Source organism: Schistocerca piceifrons, chromosome 7 (assembly GCF_021461385.2).
Source record: "Schistocerca piceifrons isolate TAMUIC-IGC-003096 chromosome 7, iqSchPice1.1, whole genome shotgun sequence".
Classification (NCBI taxonomy): domain Eukaryota; kingdom Metazoa; phylum Arthropoda; class Insecta; order Orthoptera; family Acrididae; genus Schistocerca; species Schistocerca piceifrons.
Genome location: NC_060144.1, coordinates 340,991,210 through 341,007,417, shown reverse-complemented (window position 1 = coordinate 341,007,417; position 16,208 = coordinate 340,991,210). Strand labels below are relative to the sequence as shown.

Sequence of the window (16,208 nt, the reverse complement as noted above, 5' to 3'; positions counted from 1 at the left end):
GCAAACACGACAGATGCGCGAACTGGGTTGGCAGCTGTAGAAACAGCGGTTTCCACACATCGGTATGAAGTTACAAGCCAAGGAAAAGGCGTAAGGCTGTTAGGCTCACTTTGACGAATCCGGGAAAAAGTGTACTGCGTCGTGTGTCGTCGCCACTATCCAGTGAGTGCTGCTTAAAATTAACATCTGTCACCAATTTGCTTGTTTCTTTTTCGTCATTTTTTATTCTCGAGACGGGTTTAGCACTGTCCTATATTCTGTCTACTCCGTAGAAATCTCATTATCTCACATAATCCCTTAGTACTCTGTCGCAGTCATAGCAACATCGACCTCAACTCGCAGCTTGTGCCTCTCCACAACCCTCCTCTACAAAATTAGCTACTCCTAGATACTTTACCACACGTCCCATCTTTGTTTCTGTTCTTCTTCTAAGATTTTTCGACTTCATTTGTTGTTTATTCTTTCTGTCTCCAATCTGGCTCAATTTGCGAATCTAGTGTCTACAACATCTGCATCATCTCATTAAAGATATAGTATCTTCTCATTCTGCTTCGCTCTTGTCATTTTCAGAGTTCACGTCGGGAGAGAAAGGCTGCCCCACTTTCCCTTCTTCCTTGAAGTGAAAGCAGAATTTCAGGGTGGCGCAGCTAAAAGTATGCCATTAAGTATAAAAGAAATGCAGCGAACTTCAGAAACGAAGAGCTGAAATGGACTTACCATTTATTAACAATGAAAAATACTTTTATGGAAGATGCTGAAAATGGTCCCCTGCAACATCAATACACAGTTGTGCAAGTGTAAGCACATTGAGATTCTCCCGGCGTTAAAATTCGGATATCGATAGTGGCAACTTCACGGCCGATGTTGTCTTTTATTTCCTGCCTGCGTGTGGATTTGTTTCATAGTCTTCAAGTGTTCTTACAAGACAGAAAGAAAAAAAAAAACCACGTTGTTAGATCCGGCGGATGTGGTGGCCATAAATGTTTGCTGACAACTCATTCCTGAGTGAAGACATCACGGACTCGTTCCAGGGATATCTTAGACGTGTGGAATGTTGCCCCATCTTGCTGGAAGAAGCAGTACTGTCTTTCATATCTGTGGTAAGTTCCTGTGGGACCAAACTGCTGACGTCATAGGTCCCTACTAATCTACTTAATCTAACTTTTAGTAACTTACGCTAAGGACGCGCGCGCGCACACACACACACACACACACACACACACACACATGCCCGAGGGTGGACTCGAACCTCAGACGGTGGGAGCCGCGCGAAGCGTAGCAACACGCCGTAGATCGCGCTGCTACCAAGCGCGGCTGTCTTTCATATTCCGTGAGTTGAGCTCAAAATCTAACAAAAAGTTCCATAAATGCAACTGTGTTGAGGGTAGTGTCAAAAAACGACGATTTTTTGATCGTGGAGCGGTTGCTGACACATTCTTAACGTTCTTAGTTGCCCAATAGCTCGTGTTCTGTGAAATCACGTGATCAGAAGGATGAAACCATTCTTCATCACTGCTAATGTAATGGAAGTGTCTAACAAACCATCGTTGATGTTATTGAAAAGCCTCGAGCAGTAATCTACACGTTTCTGACTGTCATCCTTCCGTAATTGCTGTACGGCCGTCAAGATTTATGGCTTCAAATTAAGACTTTTCAATATCTGCTGGCAATTACTTCTACTCACATGAGCCTGTTGGGCCAATTTACGTGTACACTCCTTTGGTCTGTGAATAATTCTTCGGCGAATGGCTGTAATAACGTCTGGTGTGCGAACTGAAGTAGTTTTTTTGTCATTTTATATTTTCCACAGATCTGTAGGTGCTCCAATTTTTATACAAACTCTGTTTTGCTCTCTTTGCTGATAGTGCTCTATTCGAATACTTCACCCTGAAAATTTCGCTAGTTTCCCCTCATCTAACCTGTTTTCACGTATGCTTTCACAATTTCAGTTGTTTCTTCTATTGAGAAAGTCATTTTGCAGACTTCAAAGAGAAGCGTCTAACTTCACTGATGAAAAAACTGAAATGCTGATAGCAGAATCCTAACAATCGATTGCTGCACAAAACTGTCCACTGTTATATCCGTTTAGTCTATTTCTGAAGTCGAAATATTGTATCCGCATTCAAATGAGAGGGGGGCTTTGTTTAACTACGCTACCCTATGTTTTCTGAATGTCTCGACATTTCATCATGTAGACTTTTAGTATGAATCGATAAAATCTGAAACTTCCCATTTGCATATTTTTTGCAAACTGAAATAATGGCGAATTATGTATCCTTGAAGGTAGCGATATTTATTATGATAGAAATACCTCATCTCTACTTAATGGTTCCAATGCTATAAATTATTTTACTGTTTCGTTCAGAAACGCCTCATGTCCAGTGATATGAGGCATTTCACGCGTAATGAGTGGAAATATCATTTTTATTTCTCGCTGGCTTTCTTGGTAGTCTACTTTGTTTTATAAGGTCGTTGTACCTGACTGCTAAGATGCTGACAGTCAGTTATATACACAAGCGTTATATGACTGTAGTGCAGCTAATATTACACTCATTTGTCATTGCATTATTACATTGTTTAACTATTACTTCTGTATTGTTAAAGGATTTACAATTTGAGTGAAGCAGAACCACCAAGGAAGAGAAGGAAAGGCGTTAGCAGGCAAACGCAAATGTGATATTATAAAAGACGCGAGACTGAAAACCAGAAGATACACAAACTACAAGGGGCAGGACGTTTTTCCCAAAGCTCATACTTTATTACATTAATAAAACACTAAAACGTCATTTTTTGCAGTTCGTTTGATGTTGAGACAATCATGTCCACACTTTTGAGCAGGAAGCCCATATGTCCATTAGTTATGCATATTAAGGTTCCGGTTTCTATAACATGTAAGTGAAATCTTTTGGGTCTATAAATAACAAACCGTGTAGTAGAAAATTTTAGACTTTTCTGAAAAAATTTCAATTATTGATCCTTGTGATAATCACGTTTCTGCTTCTCCTGCTTTTTTGTGGTTCTGGATACCTACACTCATCTACATCTGCATGGCTACTCTGCGAATCACACTTAAGTGCCTAGCAGAGGGTTCATCGAACTGCGATCACATGATTCTCTGTTATTCTAATCTCGTAAAGGGCACGGAAAGAAACGAACACCTACATCTCTCCGTGCGAGTTTTGATATCCGTTATTTTATTATGATGATCGTTTCTGCCTTTGTGGGTCGGCATCATCATAACATTTTCGCATTTGGAGGAGAAATCTGGTGATTGAATCCTCATGAGAAGACTCCGCCGCAACAAGAAACGCCTTTGTTTTAATGATGTCCATCCCAAATCCTACATCATGTCCGTGACACTCTCTCCCTTATTGCGCGACACTGTAAAACGTGCTGTTCTTTTTTGAACTTTCTCGATGTTCTCCAGTAATCTTACGAGGATATCGTAATGATCCCAGACCGCGCAGCAGTGTTCAAGAAGAGGTCGGACAAGCGTAGTTTCTTTAGTAGATCTGTTACATTTTCTGTTCTACCAATAAAATTCAATCTTCCTCACAACATTTTCTATTTAAATTGTTCGTAATTGTAATTCCTAGGTATTTATTTGTATTTACGGCCTTTAGAAGTGACTGGTTTATAGTGTAACCTAAGCTTAACGGATATCTTTTAGCACTCGTGTGGGTGATCTCACACTTTTCATTATTTAGGATCAACTGCCAATCTTCACACCATACATGTACCTTTTCTAAATCGTTTTGCTATTTGTTTGATCTTCTGATGACTTTACTAGACGATAAACGACAGTAGCATTTGCAAAAACACAAAACGGTTGTTTAGAATGTTTCCTAAATCGTTTACAGAGACAAGAAGCAGCAGAGCGCCTATAATACTACCTCGGGAAACGCCAGATATCACTTCTGTTTTACTCGATGACTTTCCGTCAGTTACTACGAAGTGTGACCTCACCGACAGGAAGTCACGAATTCAATCACATAACTGAAACGATATTCTACAAGCACGCAATTTCACTACAAGGTGCTTGTGTGGCACAGTGTCAAAAACCGTCTGGAAATACAGAAATACGGAATGAATTTGAAATCCCTAGTCAACAGGACTCAACACTTCGTGTGGGTAAAGAGCTAGTTGTGTTTCACAAGAATGATGTGTTGTAAATCCGTATTGACTGCGTGCCAACAGGTCCTCTTCCGGGTAATTCATGATGTTCGAACACAATATATGTTCCAAAATGGGTTTCTCACTTTATCAATTCATTTAATCTTCACTTTACTTTTGTCGCAACCTAGAAATATAAGACTTATCCCTCTAAAAGCAACGATCAACGAGGAGGTGGTTTGAAACAACCGATGCCCTCCAGTGCATAGTCTTATTTTAGTTGGTAAGGGCTTTCCTTCCTCCTTTCCAGGAATCGACCATCCTAGAGTAACCGAACTACTGCGGAACTCGACATTTATCACATCTACATAGCACTTCCGGGAGTGAAAATCGCGTTAAGTGCATTTTAGAGGAGCAAACATTCGAACAGGGTGCACGTGAGTCATTTTTATAATTAAAAAGTACAGGTTTTTAACTATCAGACTGTTAAGCACTATTACTGAAAGCTGTTAACATATTTAATTTTATACTTGACGAATTTTATGCTCCCTTAGAGGTACACGAGTAGCACTGTTGTCGATAAAATTTGCGACCAAATCAAAATTTGTTAGTGTAATACTGAAATATTGTCTATACTCTTTTAATTGGCAGAACTTATTGTTGCCTTGTACAGTAGCACTGATCCCACAGATGCTGTTTTGAGGGACCACCGTCTCATTTGTTTCTTCAATGCTGATCAAATGAGGTCGGTAAAGACTGCAGAGGAAATTAATAAAAAAGGTCATTGCAGTTCAGGGTTCATTCAGCATTTTTATTATAGCAGGGACGAACACCATTAATGATTATGTCAGAATCTGTAGTTGCAGCGAAAGATACAACGGTGCAAATACTTATTAGAAAGAGGAAGCTTGTATCACCAGCAATACTGACGACGCTTGAAATATTTTCATCATCGAGAATGTACCATCAAGATTCTTAAATAGTTTACTGTGTTCAGTTTTCCCGAACTGATTTAAATATTAAACTTCCTGGCAGATTAAAACTGTGTGCCCGACCGAGACTCGAACTCGGGACCTTTGCCTTTCGCGGGCAAGTGCTCTACCAACTTAGCTACCGAAGCACGACTCACGCCCGCTACTCACAGCTTTACTTCTATCAGTACCTCGTCTCCTACCTTCCAAACTTTACAGAAGCTCTCCTGCGAACCTTGCAGAACTAGCACTCCTGAAAGAAAGGATATTGCGGAGACATGGCTTAGCCACAGCCTGGGGGATGTTTCCAGAATGAGATTTTCACTCTCCAGCGGAGTGTGCGCTGATATGAAACTTCCTGGCAGATTAAAACTGTGTGCCCGACCGAGACTCGAACTCGGGGCCTTTGCCTTTCGCAGGCAAATGTTCTACCAACTGAGCTACCGAAGCACGACTTACGCCCGGTACTCACAGCTTTACTTCTGCCAGTACCTCGTCTCCTACCTTCCAAACTTTACAGAAGCTCTCCTGCGAACCTTGCAGAACTAGCACTCCTGAAAGAAAGGATATTGCGGAGACATGGCTTAGCCACAGCCTGGGGGATGTTTCCAGAATGAGATTTTCACTCTGTAGCGGAGTGTGCGCTGATATGAAACTTCCTGGCAGATTAAAACTGTGTGCTCGACCGAGACTCGAACTCGGGACCTTTGCCTTTCGCGGGCAAGTGCTCTACCAACTGAGCTACCGAACATCCCCCAGGCTGTGGCTAAGCCATGTCTCCGCAATATCCTTTCTTTCAGGAGTGCTAGTTCTGCAAGGTTCGCAGGAGAGCTTCTGTAAAGTTTGGAAGGTAGGAGACGAGGTACTAGTAGAAGTAAAGCTGTGAGTACGGACCGTGAGTCGCGCTTCGGTAGCTCAGTTGGTAGAGCACTTGCCCGCGAAAGGCAAAGGTCCCGAGTTCGAGTCTCGGTCGGGCACACAGTTTTAATCTGCCAGGAAGTTTCATATCAGCGCACACTCCGCTGCAGAGTGAAAATCTCATTCTGATTTAAATATTATTACCGAAGGCTTGGTGTATTTTACTTCCTAGTCACTAAAAGTCGAATATAACATTTTCATGATTTCCTCGTTTCATTACAGCAGTCATCGAGCAGGATCTGCGCGCAGTCTGCCACATAAGAGTAAATACCTGATACTTTTCAAAACAAAAGTTCATAGTTCGCGAACAGCATGTTACAATTATTATGTTTGTTGTTGTTTAAGTCATAAACCCAAAGACTGTTTTGATGTAGTACTCCTCTCGAGACGCTTCTCAGCAGCAGTCTTCATTTTCGTGAAACTACCTCCTCCACCACCAACGATCTGTCATATACAGTGCGTCCCAAGAGGAATAGTCACTAGTCATGGATATGACAGGAACGCTTGTTTGAAGCAAAATACCTTAATATGGACGTGTACCCTGTTCCCCCACTGTTTCCGAGATTGAGCACATTTAATGTACTTTTTTGTCATTAGTGTTTTGTAAGTGCGAGGGCTGAGAGTGTATCAGAGAGAAGCATCGGTTACCTAATTGTACACGAGCTGGCTAAAGCGCTTCACATCTGCACTAATGACGAATATGCGGATGTGGCGTGTTTACAGCTTCTGCATTGATAGTGCTCCTGCTGACGTCGGCGCTTTCCAATACGTCGAATTCCTCACCTATGTGTTTCAACTAAACGCATGTTTTAATGTTCACTAAATGTTGTGGTTTACATATACCAACCTGACAATGTGTTGAATAATTCAGAAATAAATAATATTGTGCAATAAATTTATTACATCCCGAAAACCATTCGGAATGGAGCATAAGTCCACATGAAGTCCTGTGCTTCACGTCATCGTTTCTGTCATATCCCCGAATACTGATCATTCCTCATGAGACGCCCTAGATATTCATATCCTGACCAATGCCAGCTATATTTTCTTACTACAGACAGTTTTCACCAACGACTCATGACGTAATGTTAGCACAACCATTGTATTTCTTCCAGTCATTTGCTTTATTTGGGACTTTCTCGAGATGACACCTTGCAAGACGTCTCATTCCTTACTCGACCAATCGATCACATCTTCGAGTCATCGTTTCCAAAGGCTTCTAATCATGTACCTGTTGTTCACATTTCTGAACCACTGAGAACCAAACATAGCTTTCAATGAATCTTTCTCTGGTCTCAAGACATGTCTTTCCAATATCTTGTGTTGTGCCTAGGAATCCGGCCTACTGGCTACGCTAGGCAAACAATCAAACAATTCGTAATAATAAGTTTTATTACAATGTGAAAATTACAAATATTCAACTCTAATAAATGTGTCGCAAGCAAAGAGTGACATCAAGTTAATCATCTTCTTCAGAATAGACAAGCATTAGTCTGTGCTACACAGAGATGACTAATGTAGAGGCTATGGACGTGGCTAATAGTGACGCTGCTATCAAAGTGGGCCCCACCAGTCGTTTATGTCAACTTCACTTGGGGATCGCTAATGCCACGTTGTCGTCCTGGAAGGGAGGTCGGTCAGCATGCAATTGGCTGACTTCTTATCACAGCTCTCTCTTCCCTATCGTTCCCGAATCGCGTGCCGGTGTTGACTTTATGCCATAACATTCCTCCCCCCCCCCCCCCCCCAAAAAAAAAGAGTCGGATCGTCGTCGCGTAAGGAGGACTACAACGGAGGAAGGGGGGAGGGGAGGGCAGGCAGTAGCGTCGGAACCCTGATGGATAGGAAGCTGTGGCTACAGGGAACGTCAAACTTCCGGTCGTACCCCGCCATCCGCCCTTCGCTCTGGTGAAAACGTCCACCGAAAAACGCACATGAGGGTACGCGTCCACCTCCTGTGGCACATACCACGATATAGAAGGCGTCGACTGCTGCTGTGTGGGCGGGTCCAGCTCCATCTGTAGGACGAGAGGAGGCGGAATAGGTGCAGGCTCCGTCGCCACGGGGTCGCCCCACGATGTGGTGATGACAACCTCTGGCTGGCTGCTGTGGCCGCGCTGTTCTCGGGATCTGTGAATCTGTGGGAAAAGGTACAGAAGGATCACCGTGAACGTAACAGTTGCGAATTTGATTGATTTGATTGTGATATCAGCGCTGCAATCCGTCTGGGACTGAAATGAGATACATGCACGCGCCAAGACGACGAATGATCTCGCCTCACGCCCACTGTCTTCTGCAGCAAAAAAAGCTTCAGAAACACGATATCATGCGACGCGAAGCAATACGTGCGGCCTTTCTTCGGCGTCGGGAGGAGGGTGGAGCAGGTCGAACAGTGTCCGATGGCGATGACCACGAAGCAATTCCGCCGGCGATGGTCCATCTCGTGGATGTGAACGATAGGAGGCGAGAAACAGTTGCAATGCTTGATCCCTGGTCTGTGCGGTGCGGAGTTTAGCCATCTGCTGCTTGAAGGTTCTGACAAAACCTTCCGCTTTGCCGTTGGACTAGGGATGGAACGGTACACCAGTTAGATGCTGCATGCCATTGCGTTCAAAGTACGTTTCAATTTATTTGAAGTGAACTAAGGGCCATTGTCTGACACTATAACTTCTGACAAACCTTCGAGGCAAGAAATAGAGGACAACGCCTGAATTGTGCTACGTGCCGTCGTCGAGTTCATTGGTAAAGCAACAGAAACTTGCTATAAGAGTCTGCCACAGTCAACCAACGAATGTTCCAAAAAGGACCCGCAAAGTCTACGTGCTCACGTTGCCACGGCGATTGTGAATTGGGCCAAGCAGAGAATTTTTGTGGTGGAGCGGACTGATTTCCCGCACATGCGTGACACTGTGACGTCATCCGTTCTATTTGGGTGTCCAAATCCAGCCAAGTACAGGTTCGACGGACTAACTGCCTCCTATCAACAACCCCCGCGTTTCCTTGGCGAAGTAACTGCAACACGTTCTTTTGCAAAGCTTTGGGATCAACACATATGACTGTCCACTGTCATTTTGAACAATAATCAAACCGTGCTGAACAGTGAGGCCGACGTGGAAAGTATTGGTGCACTACAGAGTTCTTTATGCTACGCAATGAGCGAGGCTAAGATGTGTGAATGCATTTTAGCAAAATGTTCAATCCTGAATCAGCTCCCATGGCCTGTGGCCTGTGCAATTTTCCTGTAATTCAGAGGAAAGGACTGAAGCAATTCAGAATCCTGAGCATCGACGTAACAAGATGCAGCAGAAGCGTCAAAGTCTGTATCAGGGCTAATCGGACGACGTGAAAGTGCGATCGCATTACCATGTTGAGCTGTCGGACGATACACAATCTCGTAGTGGTATTGAGACAACAACGAAGCCCATCTTTGCAACTTTTGGGTAGTTAGTACATTAACCGGCTTCGTCGGATGAACGAAGGACTGCAGTGGCTTGTGATCCGTTACTAAGTAGAATGTTCTGACATACAAATAGTGGTGGCATTTGGTGACATCAGAATAGCCAATGCTTCTTTCTCAATTTGTGAATAGTTACACTGAGCTTTGGACAACACTTTTGATGCGAAAGCAATAGGCCTGTCTTTATCACCATATCTGTGCTTAACACTGCACCGAGTCCGTAAGAGAAAGGGTCAACTAGCAACGCAACTGGTTTGTCAGAATCAAAGTGAACCAATCATCGGTCACTGAGAAATGTATCTTTAAGTTTCTGGAAAGCTGCTTGGCACTCATCTGTCCAAACGAAGGGGACGTTCTTGCGACGCAAAGGAGCTGCGATTTGTGCAGCATTCGGTATGAACCGAATACAATAGTTCATTTTGTCTAAAACTGACTGCAATTGTGTGGCATTGCGAGGAACTGGCAGATCAGGTATGGCTAACAAATGTGATTGAGGAGGATGTACACCGTGACTGTTTATGACGAAGATACTGCTATTCAGGTTTTAAAAATTCTCACTTGTCCAGTCTACACTATAGTCCTGCATCAGACAACACGCGGAAGAAAGCACGCAAATTTGCAATGTGTTCTTCAGATGTACGACCTGCTACGAAAATATCGTCCAAATTCTTTGAACAGATTGGTACTTGAGCAGTCAGCTGTTCCAAATACCATTCCAAAATAGCGGGTGTGGAAGCACAGCCAAAAGGCAAACGCAAATATTTAAACAAGCCCAAATGAGTGTTCGCAACACATACGGTTTGATATTCTTCGTCTAGCGGTATTTGAAGATATACATCGCGCAAATCAAGTTTTCAAAAGTAGCGACCAGCGCCTAATCTGTCCAATAGATCCTCTGGGTGTGGCAATGGATAAGTATAAATCACAGTTTGTGGGTTGACTGTAGACTTAGTCAACACAAAGGCGAATGCGATCTGAAGGTGTGCGTAGCAAAAACAGTGGACTTGCTCACTGACTAGCTTGTAGGAGCGCAATAGCTTCAGTACCTTGCAATTCTGTAAGTTCAGCAGCAACTTTTCTCCGTAATGCAATGGGAACAGTTCTGGCTCGGCAAAATTTCAGCTGGATATTGTTTTTCATAGCAATATGTGCAACAAAATTGTTAGCCTTGCCTAAAACTTCAGAAAAGGGCCCAGGAAATTCTTTCAGCAAGTTAGCTGCACTGTCTTTGGCATTGAGTGCAGTCACTGACAACACATTGTCCTGAATTTGAAAGCGTAACAAACCAAACGAATCAAGGCCAAAAATGTTCTCACAATGACGTGATTGTAGCACAGTGAAAGTCACAGTTTACGTATGCGAGCAATACATGGCAGACAAAGTACATTTTCCGAGAATGGGAAAGTCCTGTCAATTATAAGCAGTCTGGTGCATGCTAGTTTTTAACAGGCGTGAGGAGCCTAACGTGTTACGATTCAGCACTGTAACAGAGGCACCCGTGTCCAACTGAAATTTCACACGTTTTCCACTAAGATGCAAACGAACAAAAAATTTGTTAGACTGGCGTAGCACTGAAGGAACTGTATGCTTGCTAATTTTGCTAATGCCTGCAGCAGGTTTTGAATACACTGCATTGATTACATGGGCCTTGTGATTAGATTTTTGTGAGTAGGTAAAATTCTCATGTTTGTTCCGTAGCAAACATACGGATTGTATGCGACCTTTCTTGCCACAAGCGAAACACTGTGCTTGTCTGGACAGGCAATCTTGGCATTTGAGCCGTGAATAGCACTGACTGCATTACTTAATTCTGTTTTCGGATGTAGCTGCTTGTTTAGAGAACCGTTTACGCGGCTTAGTGTGTTGCTGCCTACTGGGTCGGTCTTGAGCAAAGGACGGCTCAGCCTGACAAACTGGTGGCTACTCAAATTTATCGGTCGATATGGCACCTGAATCATACTGATTTAGAATTTGCATTACGTGATGAAATGATGGATCTGGCTGTTTCAAAATGTGATCTCTTAGACTGACATCAGTTACACTGTACACGATTCCATCATGCAACATAGCATCCGAAAATAAAGCACCAGAAGCACATATGAATTTGCATTTCCTCTTCATACCTTGCAAATCTGTTACCCACTCGCGGTAAGTCTATTCTGACCTTTTCTTGCAATGAAAGAATTGGTACCTAGCTGCCACCACATTCACTTGTTGGTGGTAATTGTTAGTTAGGTAACCCATAACACGAATCACAAGAAGTTCACTTGGAGTGGCGATAGCGAACAATTTCTGAATGAGGCGAAAGACTGCACTTCCTATCATTGACAAAAAGTAATGTAGTGTCACAGTACTTGATACGTTGTGTGCAATGATGTGGGCTTCTAATGTTGCAACCGCTCGAGCCATTCGTCTTCTTTTTAGTGAAACTGGCGAAAAGGCAGTATGGCACTCGGAGCTACAGATGTTGCATGTTGCACAGCGTTCGTTACTCGGTTTGCGAGGAACCGCTGTACCATATTGAGAAGGGTAGCAATCTGCTGCGTCTGGAACAAGCATCTCACTTAGCTGAACTGCATCTGTCGCTTGCAGCTGAGGCGCCTGTGAAGGGGGTGGGAGAGGCGCATTGCTCATTTTAGAATAGGCAGTTGCAATAAACAGACAATGCAAGCAATAAAAATAAGTACACAATCAAGGAAAATTTCTGGAACGCCCATCTAAAAACACTGAACAGAAAAAACTCTACAAGAGGCACTGTTAAAACATGTAAACACCCCCCTGCAAAGAAAAGGCAATGCAGAATTACGACGCCAGCAAAACACAAAAGCCCACCACAAAAAACAGAATCTGTGGCAGTGGATGGCTCTGTTAACAGGTCATCGCTATGGTATTCATTCACTTTGTCGCCATTGTCATTCATCCATCCTCGTCGTCAGTGTTGTTGTGTCTATGAATTCCGACCACTCGGTACGCTAGGCAAACAATCAAACAACTCTGATAATAAATTGTATCACAATGTGAAAATTACAAATACCCAAATGTGTCGTAAGCAAAGAGTGACATCAAGTTAATCAGTCTTCTTCAGAATAGACAAACATGAGTCTGTTCAAATGGTTCAAATGGCGCTAAGCACTATGGGACTTAACATCTGAGGTCATCAGTCCCCTAGATTTACAACTACTTAAACGTAACTAAACTAAGGACATCACACGCATCAGTGCCCGAGGCAGGATTAGAACCTGCGACCGTAGCAGCAGCGCGGTTCCCGACTGAAGCGCCTAGAACCGCTCGGCCACAACGGCGGCCCGAATGATTTAATCAAGCAGATATCTTCCCGTGTCTACATGCAGTGCCCTAGACTTAGAACTACTTAAACCTAACTACCCTAAAGACGTCACACACATCCATTCCCGAGGCAGGATTCGAACCTGCGACCGTAGCAGCAGCGCGGTTGCGGACTGAAGCGCCTAGAACCGCTTTGCCACAGCGGCCGGCATAAGTCTGTGCTACATAGAGATGACTAATACAGAGTCTATCGAAGTGGCTAACATTGGCGCTGCTATCCAAGTGGACCTCACCAACTGGGCGCGGCGCTTATGTCGTCTTCTCCCAGAGGACGCTGCTGTCGCGTTGTCGTCCTGGAAGGGAGGTCGGTCAGTGTCTTATTGGCTGACTTCTTCTAATAGCCTTCTCTTCTCTGTCTTTCCCGAATGACGTGCCGGTGCTGACTTTACGCCGTAGTATCTTGTACCATTTTACATTGTCGAACACTTTTTCTAGGTCGACAAATCCTATGAAGGTGTCTTTATTTTAGTTAACACTTGTTTCCGTTATGAAGTCAGAACTGCCTCTCGGGTGGCATAAGCGTTCCTAAACCCAAACTCATTGTCATGTAACAGACGCTCATCTATCTTTAGCTTTTTTGTGTATTAGTTGTGTCAGCCAATTATTCGCTTCGGTGAGACTGTAAACTCTTTGTACGAAAGTTGTAACACTTACCTTCGGGACTGTGTGGACGATACTTTTCCGAAAGTCTGATAGTACATATTATGTCTCCGACTCACCTGCCACTTTCCCAAATGAAATTCCGAAAGTTAGTTGGTTAGCTTCTCGCACCCCAGACCATATGGAATCGTCCAGGGCCAGTGTGTCCTTGGATAAATGGACTGTTTGAGGCAGCACTCGTCATGTCTACGTCGTACTCGCAAACGACCATCACATTTGTGCAGACAGAATATGCTTTTATGACTGAAGATCAAGTGATCCACTGCCGGCACCAACAGAGCTGTGTACGTCGATGCTGTGGTGGAAGTGGAAGACGGACGTGCCCTTAGTCCCACTGGTAGTAACTGGTTCGCAACTGTTCGTGTTGACACGTCTATGCTGTATTCCTGAACATTTTTGTACCGCCTTTGTTAATCGATCAGAATTTCTTCTATTATACAATGTTTCTTTACAATTGCTCTCCTTCAGCATGTCTGTTCAAATTTTTTGATTGCGTTTTTAACCATTTCCATTTCTCTTCAACTGAACCTCCTACTCTGAGCACCTATAACCTTAGAAAACCTCAAAAGTTCCTCAAAAGTTCCGTATCCCATATCTTTCCACATTGATTTTGCCGACGATTCTCATAAACTGAACTGTGTCATGCATCTGTCTCTGCTCATGGGTATGCCTTATAATCCATTAACTTATTTCCGAATGATTTGAAATACTTCAAATGGCTCTGAGCACTATGGGACTTAACATCTGAGGTCATCAGTCCCCTAGACTTACAACTACTTAAACGTAACTAAACTAAGGACATCACACGCATCAGTGCCCGAGGCAGGATTAGAACCTGCGACCGTAGCAGCAGCGCGGTTCCCGACTAAAGCGCCTAGAACCGCTCGGCCACAACGGCAGCCCGAATGATTTAATCAAGCAGATATCTTCCCGTGTCTACATGCAGTTTCCAAAAATATCTACTGCTCTCGTTATTTTTGAACAATGTATTTTCTATTACTCGACGAAATTTATTGTAGAACTTGGTTAATGTTTCTCTACTCTCATTTCTAATACGGAGTCTACATCTGTCTCCTCCCCTAATGCAGTATCTTAGCCCTCCATGTTTTTATTCATCTCCTTTTACGTATTGAATTACTCGCTCAATGTCTACTCAATTAGTGCCAGGCAGCGGGTTCATCAAAGCACCTTCAAGATTTTTCTTTACCGTTCCACGCTCGAGAAGTGCGAGGAAAAAAGGGAACACTTAAACATTTCCGTACAAGCTCTAATTGATCTTATTTTAATACGATGATCATTTCTCTCTACATAGCTGGATACCAAAAAAATATTGTCACACTCTGAGGAGATAACTGGTGATTAAAATCTTATGAGAAGTTCCCTGCCGCAACGAAAAACACCTCTGCTTTAATGACTGCCACCCCAGTTCACATATTATATCCGTGTTGTTGCTGTATTACTCCAGACCCCCCCCCCCCCACCCCTCCCATGAACCATGAACCTTGCCGTTGGTGGGGAGACTTGCGTGCCTCAGCGATACAGATGGCAGTACCGTAGGTGCAACCACAACGGCGGGGCATCTGTTGAGAGGCCAGACAAACGTGTGGTTCCTGAAGAGGGGCAGCAGCTTTTTGAGTAGTTGCAGGGGCAACAGTCTGAATGCTTGACTGATCTGGCATTGCTGCATTGCTGTGCTGGTAATGCGAACGGCTGAAAGCAAGGGGAAACTACAGCCGTAATTTTTCCCGAGTGCATGCAGCTTTACTGTATGGAAATTATTCAGGTAGTGAAGGGAGACGAAAATTTAATAGTCATGGAATTCGATAGTAAGGAAAAGGGAGTGAAGGAAACATAGTAGGTGAATATGGATTGGCGGTAAGAAATGAAAGAGGAAGTCGTCTGGTACAACCTTGCACAGAGCATAACTTAATCATAGATAACACTTGGTTCAACAACCTAAACGAAGGTTGTATACATGGAAGAATCCTGGAGATACTAGAAAGTATCAGACAGATTATATAATGGTAAGACAGACATTTAGGAACCAGGTTTTAAATTGTAAGACTTTTCCAGGGGCAGATGTGGATTCTGACCACAATCTATTGGTTGTGAACTATAGATTAAAACCGAAGAAAGTGCAAGAAGGTGGGAATTTAAGGAGTTGGGACCTGGGTAAACTGACTAAACCAGAGGTTGAACAGAGTTTCAGAGAGAGCATAAGGGAACAATTGACACGAATGGGGGAAAGAAATACAGTAGAAAAAGAATGGGTAGCTCTGAGGGATGAAGTAGTAAAGGCAGCAGTCGATCAAGTAGGTAAAAAGACGAGGGCTAGTAGAAATCCTTGGGTAACTGAAGAAATATTGAATTTAATTGATGAAAGGAGAAAATATAAAAATGCAGTAAATGGAGCAGGCAAAAAGGAACCAAACGCCTCAAAAATGAGATCGACAGGATGTGCAAAATGGCTAAGCAGGGATGACTATAGGACAAATGTAAGGATGTAGAAGCATATATCACTAGGGGTAAGACAGATACTGCCTACAGGAAAATTAAAGAGACCTTTGGAGAGAAGAGAACCACTTGTATGCATATCAAGAGTTCAGATGGAAACCCAGTTCTAAGCAAAGAATGGAAAGCAGAAAGGTGGAAGGAGTATATAGAGAGTCTATACAAGGGCGATGTACTTGAGGGCAATATTATGGAAATGGAAAAGGATGTAGATGAAGAAGAAATTGGAGATA

General features: G+C 43.3%; 1 non-coding gene across 1 annotated transcript; it reads right to left on the bottom strand.

The window, feature by feature from the left end:
• Positions 1-5,761: 5,761 nt before the first annotated feature.
• Positions 5,762-5,835, bottom strand: Trnas-cga. The gene has a single exon. It is a non-coding gene; the product is annotated as a tRNA-Ser (tRNA).
• Between the last annotated feature and the right edge of the window lie 10,373 nt (positions 5,836-16,208).